The sequence below is a fragment of the Elephantulus edwardii genome, unplaced genomic scaffold (assembly GCF_000299155.1).
Source record: "Elephantulus edwardii isolate Elephantulus edwardi_28Jun2011 unplaced genomic scaffold, EleEdw1.0 scaffold00145, whole genome shotgun sequence".
Taxonomy (NCBI): domain Eukaryota; kingdom Metazoa; phylum Chordata; class Mammalia; order Macroscelidea; family Macroscelididae; genus Elephantulus; species Elephantulus edwardii.
In genome coordinates, this window is record NW_006399895.1 from 561210 (window position 1) to 579355 (window position 18146).

Genomic DNA, 18146 nt, shown 5'->3' on the forward strand with positions numbered 1-18146 from the left:
ACATAGATAAGTCTCTGTATTGCTGTTACTGAAACACAACATGCAATTAAAAAAAATCTTTTCGATTCAATTTGCTTTCACAAAACATCCCAATTTACCAATAAGATATCTATGTTTCATGATTTACTAACTTTTGTTATCTCTTACAACTGATGAGTACAACATACCTACATGACCAATGAATACTACGTTTACATGTTCTTTTTTAGGAGCACCTGGTGGTGCAACCACAGATTTCGGTTTTGGTATTTCCTCCTCTTCTTCCATCATTTCTTGGGCATTCTCTTCTGGGGGCCTTCCATCTCCCAAGGTCCCACCCCCTGGCTCTGCTTCAATTATTTCTTCTTTGTGCTCCCATGATTCTTCTGGAGACATTTCTGTTTCTCCATTTTCTACTGAAATAAGATATTTTAAAATTAATATTCTTGCAAGACTTTTCACCTATACCTTAAAATGCTGATGCAAATGAAACTTTGCATATCCAGCTCCATTTCTTAATGTCCAATTATATATAATCAGGAAAAAATATCTTTCCCAAAAGAAGTGGCTAATAGCCTTCAAGTTGACTTCACTGATGACATCAGAGTTCTGACCAAGAAAAACTAGAAAGGTTAGGATAGACTGCTGTTTTAATAAAGCTCCACTTTCCTAATGACAGACAAATGTAAACAAGAGTTCAGACACCCTTGACAACCCAGTTATTCCAAGGTCAAGATGCCCTGACACTAGGAGAAAAGTTTAAATCAATGTAGGAAAAGCGTAAAAGAATTCAGAAGATGTTTTAAGTAATACAAATAAAATAATAAAGTTTGGATAAACTTTAATCATCACCTTAAAGGAGTCTGAAAACCTTAAGGGTGATAACCTTACAAAAAGTGAAGGAAATTTTTCACAAAGGCTATGGAATAACGCTGCTATTTAGTGTGATGTTAGCAGTCTTCCCCTCAATTCCATTACCTTCCCCAGTCATTAAATTTATTCTAACAGTGTTCTTGTCCAATTTGCTGCTTTCTAAGTATTGACAGCAAGGGCTCACTTAATTAGACTTAAACACAGGCAATATAATAACCAAAACACTTACATTTCCACTGTAAATCTGGAGTGAAAGAGTTTCATATTACTGTATTAATATGGTCAGAAATTTTCTTACCAATAGGTTCTGAAAGTTCCATGCTAACAGCAGAATTTGAACCTAGACAAAAAATTGAGATATATATTTATAAAACACTATGTCACTTTCTACACTATAGTAATGTTTTCTCAATTATAGTTAGGGTTTTTTTTCATATTATAGAAAATTACCTTCACACAATGACGACTGTTCCTCTTGAGAAAGGTCCACAGGTGCTGTTTAAATAGAAAAAGTTCTATTATTAAAAATTTATACCAATATATACCATTTCTTTATCTTTTACAACACAGAAAGCCAAAGAGTTGCTCAATAGTTGAGACCACCGGCAACTAATATGTTTTCCAACGAAAAGTCTCTGTTCAATCTACTTTACAAACCCACCAATTACAATAAATTTTAAGGCTTCCAATGATTAAAATGTATTTATGAAACCATGCTTATTCTCTTAACTGGTTTCATAAACCTTTCATTCATAGATACCATACAAGTCACCTGCAGCACAACACAGATTAAATTTGCAAGATTTTGCATTATCTATTTCTCTAAACTTTCTCTCAGTAGCTGTATCAGCCCTTTCTAAGATTCCATAAACATGTTATCATTAAGATCCCTGAATATATGAGGGAGCTCTAGTGGTAAGAAATTGTACTGTAATCCCAGAGGTACACAGTTTGAATCCACCAGATGCTCTGCTGGAGGAGGGTTAATCTCCTGTACCAGTCAGATCTGATTTGACGGTACACACAAAAAAATAATAAAGATTTAAAAAAAAAATCCCTGAATATATTCAGATCACGAAGCAAACATTTGCATGAAGTCAGTGTGATAGTTACTGATGAAGTCAGTGTGATAGTTACTGATGAATTATCTGTGATAACTAATGATGGAGCTTAAAGCTGATAGTCTTCCACATAGATTACACTACAACATCAAGAAAACAAAAATCAGGGGAGCTCTGATGGCCTAGTGGTAAGGAGCTGCAACTACAATCCCAGAGGCGCACTGTTCGAATCCATCAGATGCTCTGCCGGGGAAGGAGGGACAATCTCCTCCTGTACCAGTCAGGTCTGATTTGACGGTCCACTCACACAAAAATAATAAAAATAAAAAAAAAGAAGAAGAAAACAAAAATTCTCACAACCAAGATTGAAATTCCTAAGAATTTCATTGAAATTGAATCCACAATCAATGCCATGAAAAGAACAGGGTGGGGGTGTCAAACAATTTATCAAACAACTCTGATATAAAAAAAAATCACACAATGCTGGGCAAATAAATAAGCTGCAGAGGACCTCAGCATATACACCTAACCCAAGCCAAGGTATTTTCAGTTGCCTTCTACTCATTTAAAAGTTGGTCAATGAATAAGAAGGCCAACTAATAACTGATGCCTTTGAATTTGTGGTATTGGCAAACACTGAATATACACCACAGCTACAAACAAGTCTTGTACTTCTTGTACACAGCTAGAATATGCCTTAGAAGTAAGGATGGCAAGATTGCATCTCCTATGCTTTGGGCATGTTATCAAGAGGGAGCAATCTCTGGAGAAAGACATTATGCTTGGCAGAGGGGCACTGAAAAAGAAGAGACCCCCTCAGTGAGATGAACTGACACAGTGGCTTCAGTGATAGATTTGAAGCATGAGTGACTGAAAATAGCTCGAGATCTAGTGGTGCTTGTTTCTGTTGTACACAGGATCACAATGAGTCAAAGCCAACTCACTGGCACCCAACATGTTGTTGGGGGCTATTGAGGAAGATTCCTAACAACACTATCCACAATGGACCTGAACCCTGTCCCATTTTGAGCCATCCTCTTCCTCACAGTTATGCTTTGTACACATCTGTTAATAAACAGTTCATGTTCTCACTCTAGGCCACAGAACCCTATTTTTTCCCCTTTCTAAAATTCATTTTGTTGCTGAATATACAGAGCAAAACAAGCACCAGTTCAACCGATTCTACTTGTAAGTTTTGTGACACTGAATACAATTTTGTGACAGTGGATTCAACAGCCATTGTCCCTCCTTTTGTGAATTGTTCCTCCTTCTCTAACATAAATTTACTTCTACCTAAGGTTCTTTCTATCTATTCTTTTAGGATGCTGTTGTCAATTCGATACCATATAGTTATTAAAAGAACATAATGCTCAGGGTAAGCCTTTCTTACTAGTTTTGTTTTACATTTTAAAGATCTTAGGGAAAACAGTTTGAAGGGGTCCTCCATCCTCTACAGGTCTAGAAAGTCAAGGGTCCATGAGAATTTAAATTCAGTTCTGCATTCTCTCCCTCACTTTGATCAAGATTCTTCTATAAAATCTTTGGTCAGGCACCACCAGTTTGAGTCTCATGACAAAGGAGGCAGTTGGCCACACATTCCTAGAGTAGTTCTGGGGGTGGCGGGTAGAGGGGAGGGAGTGACCTCATACCACCAAGAATGAACTGCTAGGAGTAAAGTGCATCCTTTGGGACCCTAGTCCTTACAAGAGGAAGTTCCCTGATACTACGGAAGGCCAGGACACATGGAGCTTTCCAAGGAACACCTGGCCTAGAGATGCAGAAAGAAACAAGGATTTTCCTCCACCAGAACTGAGAGACAGAGAAGGCCTTCTCCTAGAGCTGGCTCCTTGTGTAGCCTTCTAGATCGTAACAGAATCCCCCCCAATTTTCTATGAAATAGTTATTACCATCTAACATATGGGCATAGAAGCAACTATGGGCTTTTCCAGGGTACACAAATAACTTTTCTAACACAGCCAGGCTCTGTTGAAAATCATGTACTCTAAGACAATGTACAAGTTGAATGTACCAAGTACTTTAAAGTAGGAAACAGATGGGTATGGCTGGTATGGTGAGCTCCTGCATCATTTAATAAGGTATGTATCCCTCATTGTCGAGAAGCTGGACTCTGTAAAGAAGAATGTGGCATAAGGATTGGAGGAAAACTCATCAGTAACCCTCAGTATGCAGATGATACAACCTTTCCTGCTGAATGCTTGGAGGACTTGAAGCACATGCTGCAGAAGATTAAACACTGCAGCCTTCGAGATGGATTGCATTTCAACATTGGAAAAACAAAACTTCTTATCACTGGACCTATAGGAGACATCATAAGAGATAGAGAAAAGACTGGAACTGTCAAGACTCTTTCTGGGATCCATAATCAATATACTTAGAACCAGCAATAAGGAGATGTATTGCACTGGCAAAGTCTACAGTGGGACCTCTCCAAACTACTGAGGCGTAATGTTATTAGTTTGAAGACCAAGGTGTACTTGATTTAGACCAAGGTCTTTTCAATCATTTTCTATGCTACTGAGAGCTGGATAATGAATAAGGATGATAGAAGAAACTGATGCCTTTCAACTGTGATGTTAGGGAAGAATAATGAATATCCCATGGACTGCCAAAAGGACAACCAATGTCTTAGAGAAGGTGCAGCCAAAGTGCTCCTTGGAGGCAAGGATGGTGAAGTTTCATCTCATAAACTTTGGGCATGCTGCTAAGAAAGGCTATTCTTGGAGAAGGACATCATGCCTCGGAATATGGGGGAATGGCAAAAGAAGTGGATTGACAGAGTGACTAAAGCAGTTGGCTAGAGTGTGCCAGAGATTGTAAGGTTGCCACAGGATAGGACAGGGCTCAGATCTGTTGTTCATAGGGTCACTATGAGTTGTATTCAACAGCACCAAACAACAACTGTAATTACACCTTTCAAAACCACACAGTAGACAACACCTGAGCATTCAGACTCCTTAAACCTCCTCTTACACTCCTGTCAGGGGACGAATGCCAGAGTATGGCATATTGAACATACTGAAAGCCTGAAGCCATAATTTTATTTTTCAGAATGTCCTACACATTTATGTTTGTCTTAAAATTGTAAATCTTACAGAGGCAAATAGTGTCAAGTACCCAAATCAAGAAAGTATTTAATACACACATGATGACAGTGATTTTAAGAGGTTCAAGAATAAAACCACAGATAAGGGGGAAAAACATTCTGTCAAACATTCAGACTACTGATCTCATTATAACTCCAGTGGCAAGGCTGGGGAAATCTGTGAGCTGATGTTTTTGGACTAATAAACAAAGAAAATCAGATGTAACAAGATGTTCTTTAAATTTCTCAACATTCAGTTCTCACACATATACAAACAACTTTTATTTTGTTGATTCTACTCAGCTATTCTCCATAATGCATGTGATAGCTAGGTTTTATGATTATTAATAAGACTAAGCTTACAATTCTAATAAGCCCAATGTCATGGTTAGACAACTACTAAGGTTGAACAATTCACACATGCTACTAATAATATCAGAAAATCTGAGGAACAGAATTGTGGTTTCAGATTTTTCAATCTTACTGATCTCTGTGTTTGGAAATAGACCTCTAATAAGTATTCAAAACAGGAATGATTGGTGCAATCACTCTGAAAGGCAGTATGGTGCTTTCTCAAAAAGTTGCAAATAGGGATACCATTTGACCCAGCAATTCCACTACTGGGAATAGACTCCAAAGAGACCATAACTGACATCCAAGCAGATATATGCACACCCATGTTTACTGCGGCTTTGTTCACAATAGCAAGGAGGTAGAAACAACCTAAGTGCCCATCAACAAATGAATGGATAGAGAAGCTGTGGTATATTCACACAATGGAATACTACGCTGCATTGGAAAAACAAGGGACTCATGCAATATTATTCAAAATGGGTGACCCTGGAGGACATTATGCTGTGAAGTATCTCAGTCACAAAAGGACAAAGACTGCATGATGCCAGTGTTGTAAAACAGGATTGACAATCAGGGTTGGGGGAAGACTGAGAAAGATGGTTCAATAATGTATAGTGCACTGAAACAGACGAGGGAGAAAACTGTTATAAGGGATATGTGATTAGGTATTTTTGTCATGACAAGAGTCCAGAGCGAAGGCTGCATAGTGGAGTGGGCCTGGGGGAGGGTTTGTAAAACAATATTTTTCTTTTACTTTTCCAAGATGGTGGTGTACTAGGGGGAAGGGTTGGGAGGAGAGAAAGGTGCAACAATGAATGAATGGAAATCCAAAGTCTCTGTAAATTTTCATTAAAATTAATAATAAATTTTTAAAAATATTGCCATAAAAAAAGAATTATTTTAATGGAAAAGATGTCAGAGTACTAGTGAATGCCAGTACATGTTGTGTACTGTTGAGTCAGACCCTCCAGCAGATTTTCAAAGACAGTTTAATAGGAAGAGAATGTGCATCTTTCTCCCGCAGAGCAACCTGTGGATGCAAAACATGAGTCTCTGGGATAGCAGCACTGCTCTTCACCACTAGGCCACATCCAAATATAAAAAGAGAAAGCAGTATTATAGTTTATAGTTTTCCATACTTATAGAAACCAATACTGTAGTACTATAAGAATATTAATGAACTGGCTATGATACTGCATATATTAACAACTGGAAGAAGTAAAATAAATTTATCAGAAGACAATTAGGCAGCAGCGCTAAGACTTAACAGAGATGACAATGATATGGCCCCAAAAACTGACTATCTACCAATCCACAAGCGGATTGGCTAGTCTCACCAATCCACAAGGAGATTGGTTAGCCATTAGATCTTCTCAGCCAGTGAAGAAGAGAATGTTAACATGTCCTTCTGGCCCAGAAATTCTTGTTCCAGCTACATCTATAGCAGTAGCATCCATAGCTAAACCAGAGACCTGAATGAGATGGGACCTGAGGCCTGCTACACCATCGGAAATGGAGCCAAGAGCCTTTGCCAAAGTTTGCTGGACAACTTGGGGTGGAGAGCTATCATTTGCAGGAACTTCTAACACTGGTCTAAAACCTCTAGGCTCAGGCTGAGGTGCCTGCAAACACATTTCAAAAGCCATCCTGACTGTATTTTGTTACTTACCTGGATTATAACCTTTCGACTTCCACAATATGGTTCTGTGAGCCATCACAATGGATTTTGGACCTAGTAAAGCAGCACATTTAGTGCTGAGATGAGTAAAAAGAGGCATGCGACCATGGGGGACATGTCTGACATCATGGGAATTCATTTTGTGTTATTGATGCTGTTGACAGGGACAACTCCCCATTGTGAGGTCAGTAAAGATCAGGCATGACTATCCAAAGGTGACCCTTGCTTTTTTTACATCAGTATGGCACAAATTAGTCAAGGCCATAGAAAGAGCAAGTAATGGAGGCTGTGTTTAGACTCAAGCTACATGTTTTACATACAAATGTTTGGGTATTTCTTGAAAAGTGCTAAAGTTGCACACTCAATATATATTCTGAGTTTGTTAAATATTTTATGCATTAAACAGCAAACAAACTTTAAAATAACCATCCTAACTAATATTCCTTAAGTCTTGTTATATGCTGTTGAGTCAACTGAGACTCATAGCGACCCTACTATGTACAGTAGCCCCAAATTCTGCTCTATCCTGTGCCAATCCAAGTGATATTCAAACCTTCAGTGTTTTCACATCTTACATTGCACAGAAATGAGAAATATCTGTAGTAAATACTACCCAAGTCCCTGCACTGATAAAAGTGTTCTATATCTGAGCTGTATAATAGGACAGTACCAATAAAGAGTTGCTCTGATAACCCAAAGGCCACACCTGGTCATCTGAGTTCACCATAAGTTCCATAGGTGAAAGATGAGAATTCTCATCCAGTGTCATTTTATAGCTGTGGAAACCCAATGGATAGTTAGTTCCACCTTAAGAGCATGAGAGTGAGGGATGGCTAGAAAGTCCTTGAAATGTCGTGATAATTCTTGAAGAACTGTTTTTTATTTTACTGAAATAGCCACACATGGCTAGTAGCTTACTATATTGAACATTTTAAACCTTTACTGATTCTCCTTAACTGTATAGTACAAACAGAGCACAAGTAATATAGTGGTTGAAACATTTGGGTGCTAACTAAATAAAAGGTCAGCAGTTCAAACTCACCAGTTACTCTGGAGGCAGAAAAGGAAGGAGGGGGAGCAGAATGAAGCAGTCTGCTTTAAAGCCTTGTAGACCCTATGGGCAGTTGTACTCTGCCCTACAGGATTCTGAGTCAGAATCAACTCTGGTATTATGTTTGATTTTGGTAATATATTCTTCCTCAGAAGTAAAGGATGTGATTTCTCTTCTAATTATGTTGTGTGCCACTGAGCTGGAACCAACCCATATCTGACCCTCTAATAGGTTTTCAGAGGCAGTAACCCACACAGGAGATTGTCCGTCTTCCTCCCGCAGAGCAGCTGGTGGGATTTTACCCACATGCCTTTGGGATTGAAACACAACTTCTTGGCACTAGGCCATCAGAGCTCCTTTCTCTTCTATTTATAGGTACTCAAATACATACCCTAGCAGATTAAAGACTTACAGAATGTAGGAAGGCAGGTAGGCAGTTTCCCACAATATGATGATGTTTATTACATAGCCTTCACCAGTTGGTATAGAATGTTGTTCTGTGTAGATGCATCAAGTTTTACTGAATTAAGGACCTGAAACTACAATCCCAGAGGGGCACAGTTCGAATCCACCAGATGCTCTGCCAGGGAAGGAGGGACAATTTCTTCCTGTACCAGTCAGGTCTGATTTGACGGTACACTCACACAAAAATAATAAAAATTTAAAAAAATTTTTACTGAATTAGCTTTAGTAGGTTTTTTACATAGGTTCTTTGTAGTCTTCATTTGTCTCACCATCCCTAGCTTTTCGCTACACACCAATTCCACTTTCTACACACCAATTCCACTTTCTTTAGGGTTCAAAAGAGATGTATAGAAATGTTAAAGTATAGATTGGCTAAGGAACTAAAATCTTCTGACATGCAAGAGACCATATAAATAAAAAAAGTACCAAACCTATGACCATTCAAGCTGATTCTGACTAACAGCAATCCTATAGTCTCACCACAACTGCATGCTGAGGTATTTTTTCCCCACAGTCAGTACTGGAAAATAGTAAGAAAAAAAACAAAACAAAAACCAAACTCAAACAGTAACAGACAAGTAGCTGTTTAAAATACTTGCCACTACTGAGACGAGAGTGGTATACACCAAATTCATGGGCTCAGGTTTTAAAAAGTGTCTTAACCAAAAAAAAAAAAAGTGTCTTAACCAAAAAATCTTTTAAGATCAAATCACAAAGTAGTACCATAGTTACTACTAGAACAATAAGCTTTGAAATTAATTCCAATCCTAGCTCTTCAGTTTATTAATGAATGTGACCATGATAAATTAACTTTTCTAAGCTTTTACTATTTTATTTGTAAGAGCAGTAGTACCTATACTTCATATCACAAAATGCCAAGATGTGATAATCTTATCAACTGTGAGTCCCATAACTAAAAAATGAAAGAAAAAAAAAATCTTTGAATGAAACCTTAGAAAGGCAACTACAGTCAGTCGGTTAGAAAAACACACCGGTTGTAGCACTCAGAGTGCTGCTAATTAGCTCTAGGTATGCCCTTATTCTCATTCTTGAACAGCGTGGTGTGGCAGAAAGTGCACTAACCTAGTGTTGGCAGATTTGGATTCTAGACCCAACCATATCATTAACTCTGTGAGTGACCTTAGGCATTTACTTAGCAACTCTAGACTTCAGCTTCTTGATCCGAAAATGAGGAGATTGTATTACTGCTAGGGTCATTTCCAGCTCTCACATTCTAAGAACCTATTCTATTTGTTCAGTCACATATGAACCTGACTGAACTATCTATAGAGAAACAACGTTGTTATGTAAACTATAGAGTAGCAATGTTGTTCTAACTCATAGAAAATCTGGGAACAAAAGATCTGAACCTTATCCAAACAAGTGTTATCCCCACAATCTCTGACATGCCCAGTTACTGTGTCAGTCTATCCTGTTGTATCTTCTCTTTCTCTGATCCGCCACCTTGCCCAGCATAACAGTTCACCTAGCTGGAATGTGGTGGAGAATTAAGTTATCACCACTCCTATACTAGACTAATGAAAGATTCTCCTTGCTAGGAGTCCTTAGGGGATGAAAAAGATAACACAGCTGGCTGTTAACTAAGAAGCTGAAGGCTAACCACACTAAGAGATACCTTGAAACAAAGGCCTGGTAATCTACTTCAAAAAAACCCAATAAATTAGCCACTAAAAACTCTGTGGAGCACAGTTCTACACTGCAGCACTGTGGAGTCGGGATAAATCTCATCAACTCAAAGTGAATTGATTTGGTTATATGCACTGAACTACCCGGATCTGCAGCTAATTGGAGGCTTCAATAAAACATTTCTGTGCACTGATGCATTTTACTAATATACACCATTCTGAAAAGATAAATGTGTAAATAAATAAATAAATAATTTCAGTTCAAGGCCTACTTGGTCTCCATTCACTTGAAGCAAAAGAGGAAGGAGAAGAATCAAGAGTAGGAAGAGGAAATGAAATATGAGGCTGATTGTCTCTATGAACAACCTCCTGTGTGGAAACCAGAACAACTGGATAGTGTCTTGCTACCATTACTCAATGTTTTGATCAAAGATTTTATAGCAGAACTTGATCAAAAGGAGGAAATAAAGAACAGAACTTTAAAATCTCGTGGATTTTTAGGATTTCTGGAGCCTAGAAGTCTGTATGAACCCCCAAAACTGTTGTCCTGAAATAATTTTAAACCTTAAACCAAAAATATTCCCTGAAGTATTTTTTTTTAGACTTCCAGAATCAGTCTTTTAATAAATTGCAATTTACTTGGCAGATGAAGTAAAAATAAAAAGGAAAAGCTAGATAGATAAGATAGCTCCTAGAGGAGGAGGGTGATTTATTGAATTTACAATTTGACTCTGGCTCACAATTTTGTATCGTCACATTAGTAGTTTCTTCAATCCCACCTTTTCCAAATCAGGGCAGCTCAGAGATAGCTTCCTTGGGTGGGAGACCAGTTGGCTTCTCCTGTTCTCTTGCTTTTTCTTCATACATCAGGATCATCTTTAGGATGGCAGATCTCTTGCCTAGCATCATGCTGTGGAAGTCATGGTAACTAACTGAATGTCTCTCCAGAGCCACTGGACACCTCCTGGATTAATTTCTTTAATTCCAGTTGGGTCTTGAGGACCCCAAATTTTTCCAACATTTGCTTCAACATGTTGAAAGCTCCATTTCCATTCAGGTCGAATTCCATGTATTTCTTCTTGAAGGTTTCCAGTTTGCAGGGCAGATCCTCATCACTGTTGTATTTGGGATCCTCTAGGAATTGCTTGTTTTCTTCCAGCTGTTCTTCCTGTTGGGCTTTCAACTGTCCGAAAGGTTTTCCTTCCTGTAACTCCACTGTTAGGCTCATGACTCTACAGAGTCTGGCAGATGTCAGAGGACTGTGCTGGCCAGCTGGCTGGCTGACTTCTGCTGGTTTGCCTCCTGAAGTCTCCTTAAACAAACAGTAGTTTACTTTTGAACATTACACTCTTCTAAGAATTTTTTACATAGGACTAAACATGATGTCCCTTTTCCTGGGAACAGCCCTTCTTCCTAACAATACCAGCTGCTCCTCAGAAGGATGGATAATATCCTCCCATGCGATGAAGCACAAGGTTCAAACCTACCAACTGGTCTGTGGGAGAAAGATAGGCATTCTCCTCCTATATAATGATTTACAGCCCCTGAAAACAACTGGAGGGTGGTTCCAACTCAGAACAAATACGTGCCAGAGTATGTGAGATGAAATTTTGCTATCCTTGCCTCTAAGGATACCACCTTTTCCAAAACATTTGTTTGTTCTTTTGGCAGCCTATAGGATATTCAGTACTCTTCTCAAACATCACAGCTCAAAGCCTTCGATTCTTCTTTTGTCATCCTTAGTCATTGTCCAATTCTCGGATACACAGCAAGTGACTGAAGAGACCATGGCCTCAACCAGCTGTACCTGACTACAGCAACAAGCTCCAAGTATGTCAGAGATGATAAGGATGGCACAGGATAGGATAGAGTTGCTATGAGTCATACACGACGGGATGTAGGACCAATCTGACAAGAGCAATTTTATAGATCATATGGGAAACTTCAGGGTCAGTGATTTTATGTTATTAATAACTCAAAAAAGGAGAGTAAAAATGGTTGCATAACTCAAAGAATGTTATCAATGTCACTTAATTGTTTATGTAAACTGTTGAATTGGTGTTTGCTGTTTTGTCTATTTCCAACAAAAATATTCTAAATTAGTATGCCTTGTAGATGCACTAGCCAGAATCACAGCAACCAAATTCACTATTGTTTTATATGAAAAAGAAAACAAGTAATGAAAAATACAACTCTAACAAATGCCTAGCAAACAAAGACAAGGTGGATTTTATGATATGTAAATTATATCTCAACTAAAGAAAAGTAAAACACATTATGAAATTTAGTAAAGTAACTTACTATGAAAATTGGCAAAAAAAAAGTTATAATTTTATGATTAGAGTAACAATCTAATGTACTGTAGGGAAACTATGAGCAAATCAAAGCCTCCCCCTCCTCTCAAGTGTAGAAGCCCTCTACACATTTCTTATGGTTCTCTTACTATATTGTGTCTTCCATTAGAGTAAACTGTGTATTGGTATTTGCTCTATTTCCCTCACTGGATTCCTTACCACTTTACAAGCTTATAGCATAGAATCCTGCATTTTGTAGGCAGATAAATGTTTGTTAATTAATTGTTAGTACATCTATCTGAGGTGGTTGTGGAGTAGCAATCGACTCATCGTTGACCCTCCATTGGGTTTTCAGAGGCTGTAAGTCCCACAGGAAGAGAATGCTCATCTTTCTCCCATAGAGTAGCTGGTAGATTTGAAGTTCATGATTTGGGTTGGCAATACAACTTACAATGGGCTCAATATATGGGAGCTGAAGCTTCTCCATCTTTGCCTCCAAGGAGCAATGAGTGATACCTAGCTGAGGAAAACCTCAAAAAAAGCATCTGATATTCCTCCCAGCCAAAAGGTTATCAAATCTCTTCTCAACCAGAAAGACAATGACTCTAGACTCAAAGATGTTCTCTCTCACCAAACAAAAGTTTAAACTCTACAATATTTCCCTAATGCACTCTGATAAATTGTAGCAGCTATTTTTCCATGCAATACAATTCCAGAAAAACTGAAAAATAAATAAAAGAATGTAGTAAGCTCCATACCAAAAGTGCAGAATAAAACGTACCCCCCCCAAAATGGCTATTTTTCTTCTCAATCAAAATATCTAGGTTAAAATAACTACTCAACCCAGCACTAAATGACTTTCACTTGTTCTCTGAACTCAGTGCTCAAATAATTTTAAAAAAACGTAATATCGTGAAACAAGAAGTAAAATCTAGACCAAAGGAGATTAATCAGAACTGACTTTGACAAGCACTGTGGCAATTGGACAATTGAAACAGACATTCGGATGGCGGGGAAGAAGAACAAACTGGGGAGGAGGGTAGAGAGAATGGTGCAGCAATGAAGGAATGAAAACCCCAAATCCCTGTAAATGTTCATTAAAACTAATAAAATTTAATAATTAAAAAAAAAAGAAGTAAAATCTAATTCCTCAATCAAGACAGGAAAGCAAAGAACTAGAAGCAGTGACTAATTTGGTGTGATAAAGGACCTTTCACCTATGTCCTCTTCTTCCTTTATCCATTCGGATCTCACAATAAGTGCCTGAAGAAACTATTCTTTCAGAATTACTAAATCAAGTGTAGTCTTCTAGGAACCTCTCCTATCATCTGGTCTCCAAGAGATAGCATTAACTTTAATCATAAAAGTGAAAGTGTTCACTGGACAAAACCATCAAGAGTTTGAATATGGATATTCTCTACCCGGGTAACCTTGAAAAGATCAGTTTTAAGAATAGTCAGACGGCAAGCTCTGGTGGCCTAGTGGCAAGAAGCTGCAACTGCAATCTCAGAGATACACGGTTCGAATCCACCAGATGCTCTGCTGGAGAAGGAGGAACAATCCCCTCCAGTACCAGTCAGATCTGATTTGACTGTACACACAAAAAATAATGAAATAAAATAAATTAAAAAAAAATAGTGATTCTTTGTAAGCAAATCAATATAAAATTTAATTTTTAAAAAAATTATTCAGTGTCCATCAAATTGTGATGGTGGTCTAACTTAAGTGAATATGTGCTAAAAAACACTTAACTGTATACTTACTTTAAAATGGTGGATTTTATGGCACTTGAATTTACTTCCCTCTCCTTTAAAAATTCAACTAAAGACTCTAGTTTACTAGGATACATGACACCAAGAACATATTTTCATAAGAACATTAATATTAAAACAAAAGCTCAAACCTATTGCCATTAAGTCAATTCCAATTCAGGATAACTCGTGTTACACAAAAACTATTTCAAGGGAGCTCTGGCAGCCTAGTGGCAAGAAGCTGCACTGTAATCCCAAAGGTACACAGTTTGAATCCAGGAGATGCTCAACTGGAGAAGGAGAGGCAATCTCCTCCTATGCCAGTAGGATCCAAATCAGTGGTACCCAACAAAACACAACAGTTTCACTGGATTTTCTTGGCTGTAGATTCACAAAAGCTGAATGTTTATTTTATAGAGTTTTTCAGGGGGCTCTGAGGATAGGATATAGGAAAAAACACTGCACTATTAATTTTAAAGTCCTAACTATTTAAAAGTCTAATAAAACTTATTTTTCTAATACAGCTAAGCCTTAGTTTCTTATCTAACCATAAGTAAGACTGAACTAGGTCTAAACTGGAACTTAACCTTTTGAAGTCTACGGAACAGGAAAAATTTTGTGCCTCACATTTTCTGCCCTGGGGTTTAGTGGGAAGATGTGGACCCACTTTTAGTGCATGCTGCCATCTGGTGGGAAGGGATCTATAACAGAATCTGGAAAAATGTGCCTCTTCAAAACTAAACACAAAATACTCCTGAGGGCATATGTCCCACTAACTGTATCACTACCTTAAAAGAAAAAAAGATATTTCCACTAAAAATGGCTTGTTACAGAAAACATAGTTTCAACAAAAATGCAAAGAAATGAATTCTTCTAAGTACATTCTATTGGATAAGAACATATTCTTTTTAAGCCTTATTTTTCACATTTTCATTTATTCCAGCCATTCTATTTTCTTGCCTTTAAGTGGTCTTTAAAATATACACAGCAAAACACATGTATCAGTTCAGTCTATCTACATGTATGATTCTCATCTTCCTGTTCCAAACTGGTCATCCCCACTGACATAAACTCACTGCTCACTAAGCTTCTTATCTAACCGGTTGAGTTGCTGTTGTCACTTTGATCCCATATTAATCGTTCTTTTAGGCTCTCTGTTTTACAGAGGAAGCTTAAGTGATGAAGTCTGTATACTTCTGTGGCAATTCAAATCCACCAGTAGCTTTGCATTGGGAAGTTCTCTCCTGTGTGGTTAATAACCTCCCAAAAACCTGCTAGAGGGTCAACCAGGAGTCCATTTTGACTCAATGGCAATGAATTTGAAAGTTTTGAGATTCTAAAGAGAAAGCCTTGTCCGATATCTCAGAACTGTACTAACACCTAAATGGATGCTATGTAGTTATTTCTTGGGAAACCTAAAGTCTTAAATTTTCAAAAAGATCCAAGGTCAACACTGAACCTCAAGTTCTGACTTCAGATGTCTGGAGACAGGCATAATCAGGGCAGTTCAATGAAGGGGCATGCCAGTATGCAAACTCCTCTACTGGTTGCTCATGCTATTTTAAAAAGAAAACATAAATCAGCCAGCCAGTTTTTAAGAGAAATGAGTTGTTCATCATCCTCGATGGGCACATTTAAGAAGTCATTTCAGTGGTTTGATTTTTAGGCTCCTTCAATAACTTTCTTGGTTTCTAATACCACAAACGTCAGCTAGGGCTTATGAATAACCAAGAACATGGATTCTATTATGCCCTCATGGAGGGGGGGGAGAATCCTTGCAAACTTTATCCACCACCACCCTCCACTCCAATCTAGGTGCCATTTCCAATTTTCCTCCCCCCTTCTTCCACGCTGTCCTTTGATGTATGAATGAGCCAAGACATGTAATTCAACAGTCTCACATAACTCAGGGCTTCAATTTTAAAGAACCATTCTTTTCCAAATAGACATCCCTTTATAAAACATACATTTTAAATTAACATTTTGCCGAAGCAGCTTCTAAAGCCACTAACTCCAAAAGAGGTCTCTGATATTAAAAAAAAAAAAAAAGTAAACCATGACACAGGGGCTTTATCACTGACAATCACTTCTCTATATATTTTCCAAATCTCCAACTTCTAGTCAAAGAAAAAAGGATTAAGATTAAAACTGCAACTTTCAGGACACACACACAAACACACACACACACACAAAACCAAACCGCAGCCCTTCTCCATAAGAGGGCAGATCACCGCGTTACAGATAGTTGTCCCTTAATAACTGGCTGATGGCTAGATAGGCTGCAAATGAAGTCCTAAAACAAGAGCGATGCTGGCAACTCCAGAATAAGAATAGTGGGTCAAGAAAGAAAATGACAAGATGAAAGGAATTTGCAAGGTTAAGATAGGAGGAAAACAAGGTCCTTTCAGGAAGCTGTCAGTAAACAGGGAGCCAACCAAATTGCTCCAAAGAAATAAAATCTAAGCTTTCTTGTTAAAAAAGAAAATAAGATTAGGGGAGCTCTGGTGGCCTAGTGGCAAGAAGCTGCACTGCAATCCCAGAGATATGAGGTTCAAATCCACCAGATGTTCTGCCGGAGAAGGAGGGGCAATCTCCTCCTGTACCAGTCAGATCCAATTTGACGGTGTACGTACACACACACACACACACACACACACACACACACACACAGAAAAAAATTTTAAAAAAAGAAAATAAACACCCCTGTGGCAATGAAACAACCAAATTCAAATGTGTGCACATTTGTATCGAAAATGTCTCCAAATCTTATCCTTATGCCTCTAGAGAGCAAACTGTAGCAAGTTTCCAAAGAAACTAAACTTCTAAAGCACTTTTCTGAAGTTCATTCACCTAAGAGATACAAACTACAAGACAGAACTTTAAAGGGAAAAATCAACAGTTTACCCTCACTTAAAGAGCTAGGGAATTCTCTGATCCAGCCCTCTAATGCCCAGCTAAATAATTAAAGGGCATTAGGCCTTTCACTTTTTAAAATACTGATAGTTCGCCCCCAAATAAGCATCATTAATTTGAAAGCTTTTGACATGCTTTCAAAATTAGTGTTGGAAAGCACACTTGTGCATAAGCAGCGCTTAAATACAGGCGATTTTGAAAAGATCAAATTAACTTCAATGCAAAGAAAATATTTGTTAGCTATGGCCAAAAAGGCACGTGACAACCAGTCAATTTTAACAAATGCTCTCAGTGTCCGAAGGAACAGGCTAGATTAGTGACACGTGAATACAGATAGTTATGGAACAACTTGAATAAGGTAATCGATTTTAAAGCAATGAAAATTCTGTACGTGTCACTAAGGACAACTCCTTTACTCTTAAGTTCCACTTAATAAAAAGGACACATAGACCTAGGTAGTTTTCCTACCACCCATTAGTAAAATGAAGCACCCTAACTTTGTGATACTTTGTAAGTTTAAAACATGCTAAGGGTAAAGAAAAAAAAAATCTTTGTATTGATAGCCAACAGTTTCTGCCCGATCACAAGACAGCAATGCATCTTGGGAGTCCTTCAGGACGGTTCGGTGCCATTGATACTTAAAACGTAATTACAGTTTTAATAATAGAAATTGCAGCAAGGGAAAAGCTCACTCAGCGAGGCCTAAGGGGAAGGGAAACTCAAGCATTTGTCCTCCCCAACTCCTGAGATCTCTCAACACCCTCCTGACCAACTCCCAGCTTTCCATCTGTTCACCTCCGGGCCTCATGGCACCAACCGGCCGCGGTCTCCAGGCTGTCCCACATCGCCATCCTTTTTCAGGGGGTCACTGAGGCCCCTCGAGGGGACAGGGTGCGCCCTCGGCCCACCCAGATCTCCCTGGCTCGTAGCCTCCTTCCCCACCTCGCCCACCGCCGCAACCCAGCCAGCTCGGCTCGC

At 38.4% G+C, this 18146-nt stretch overlaps 2 pseudogenes across 1 annotated transcript in view; both read right to left on the reverse strand.

Moving 5' to 3' along the window:
• LOC102843031 overlaps positions 1–18146 on the reverse strand; it is a 36911-nt pseudogene that overhangs the window by 18187 nt on the left and 578 nt on the right. Inside the window, exons 2-7 of the transcript XR_438942.1 lie at positions 16829–16846; positions 11997–12021; positions 9771–9806; positions 1303–1347; positions 1151–1192; positions 168–395 (exon numbers count right to left, since the gene is read on the reverse strand). The product of XR_438942.1 is annotated as a eukaryotic peptide chain release factor GTP-binding subunit ERF3A-like (transcript). The remainder of the gene's footprint in view (positions 1–167; positions 396–1150; positions 1193–1302; positions 1348–9770; positions 9807–11996; positions 12022–16828; positions 16847–18146) is intronic.
• Positions 11000–11438, reverse strand: LOC102877299 (annotated as a pseudogene).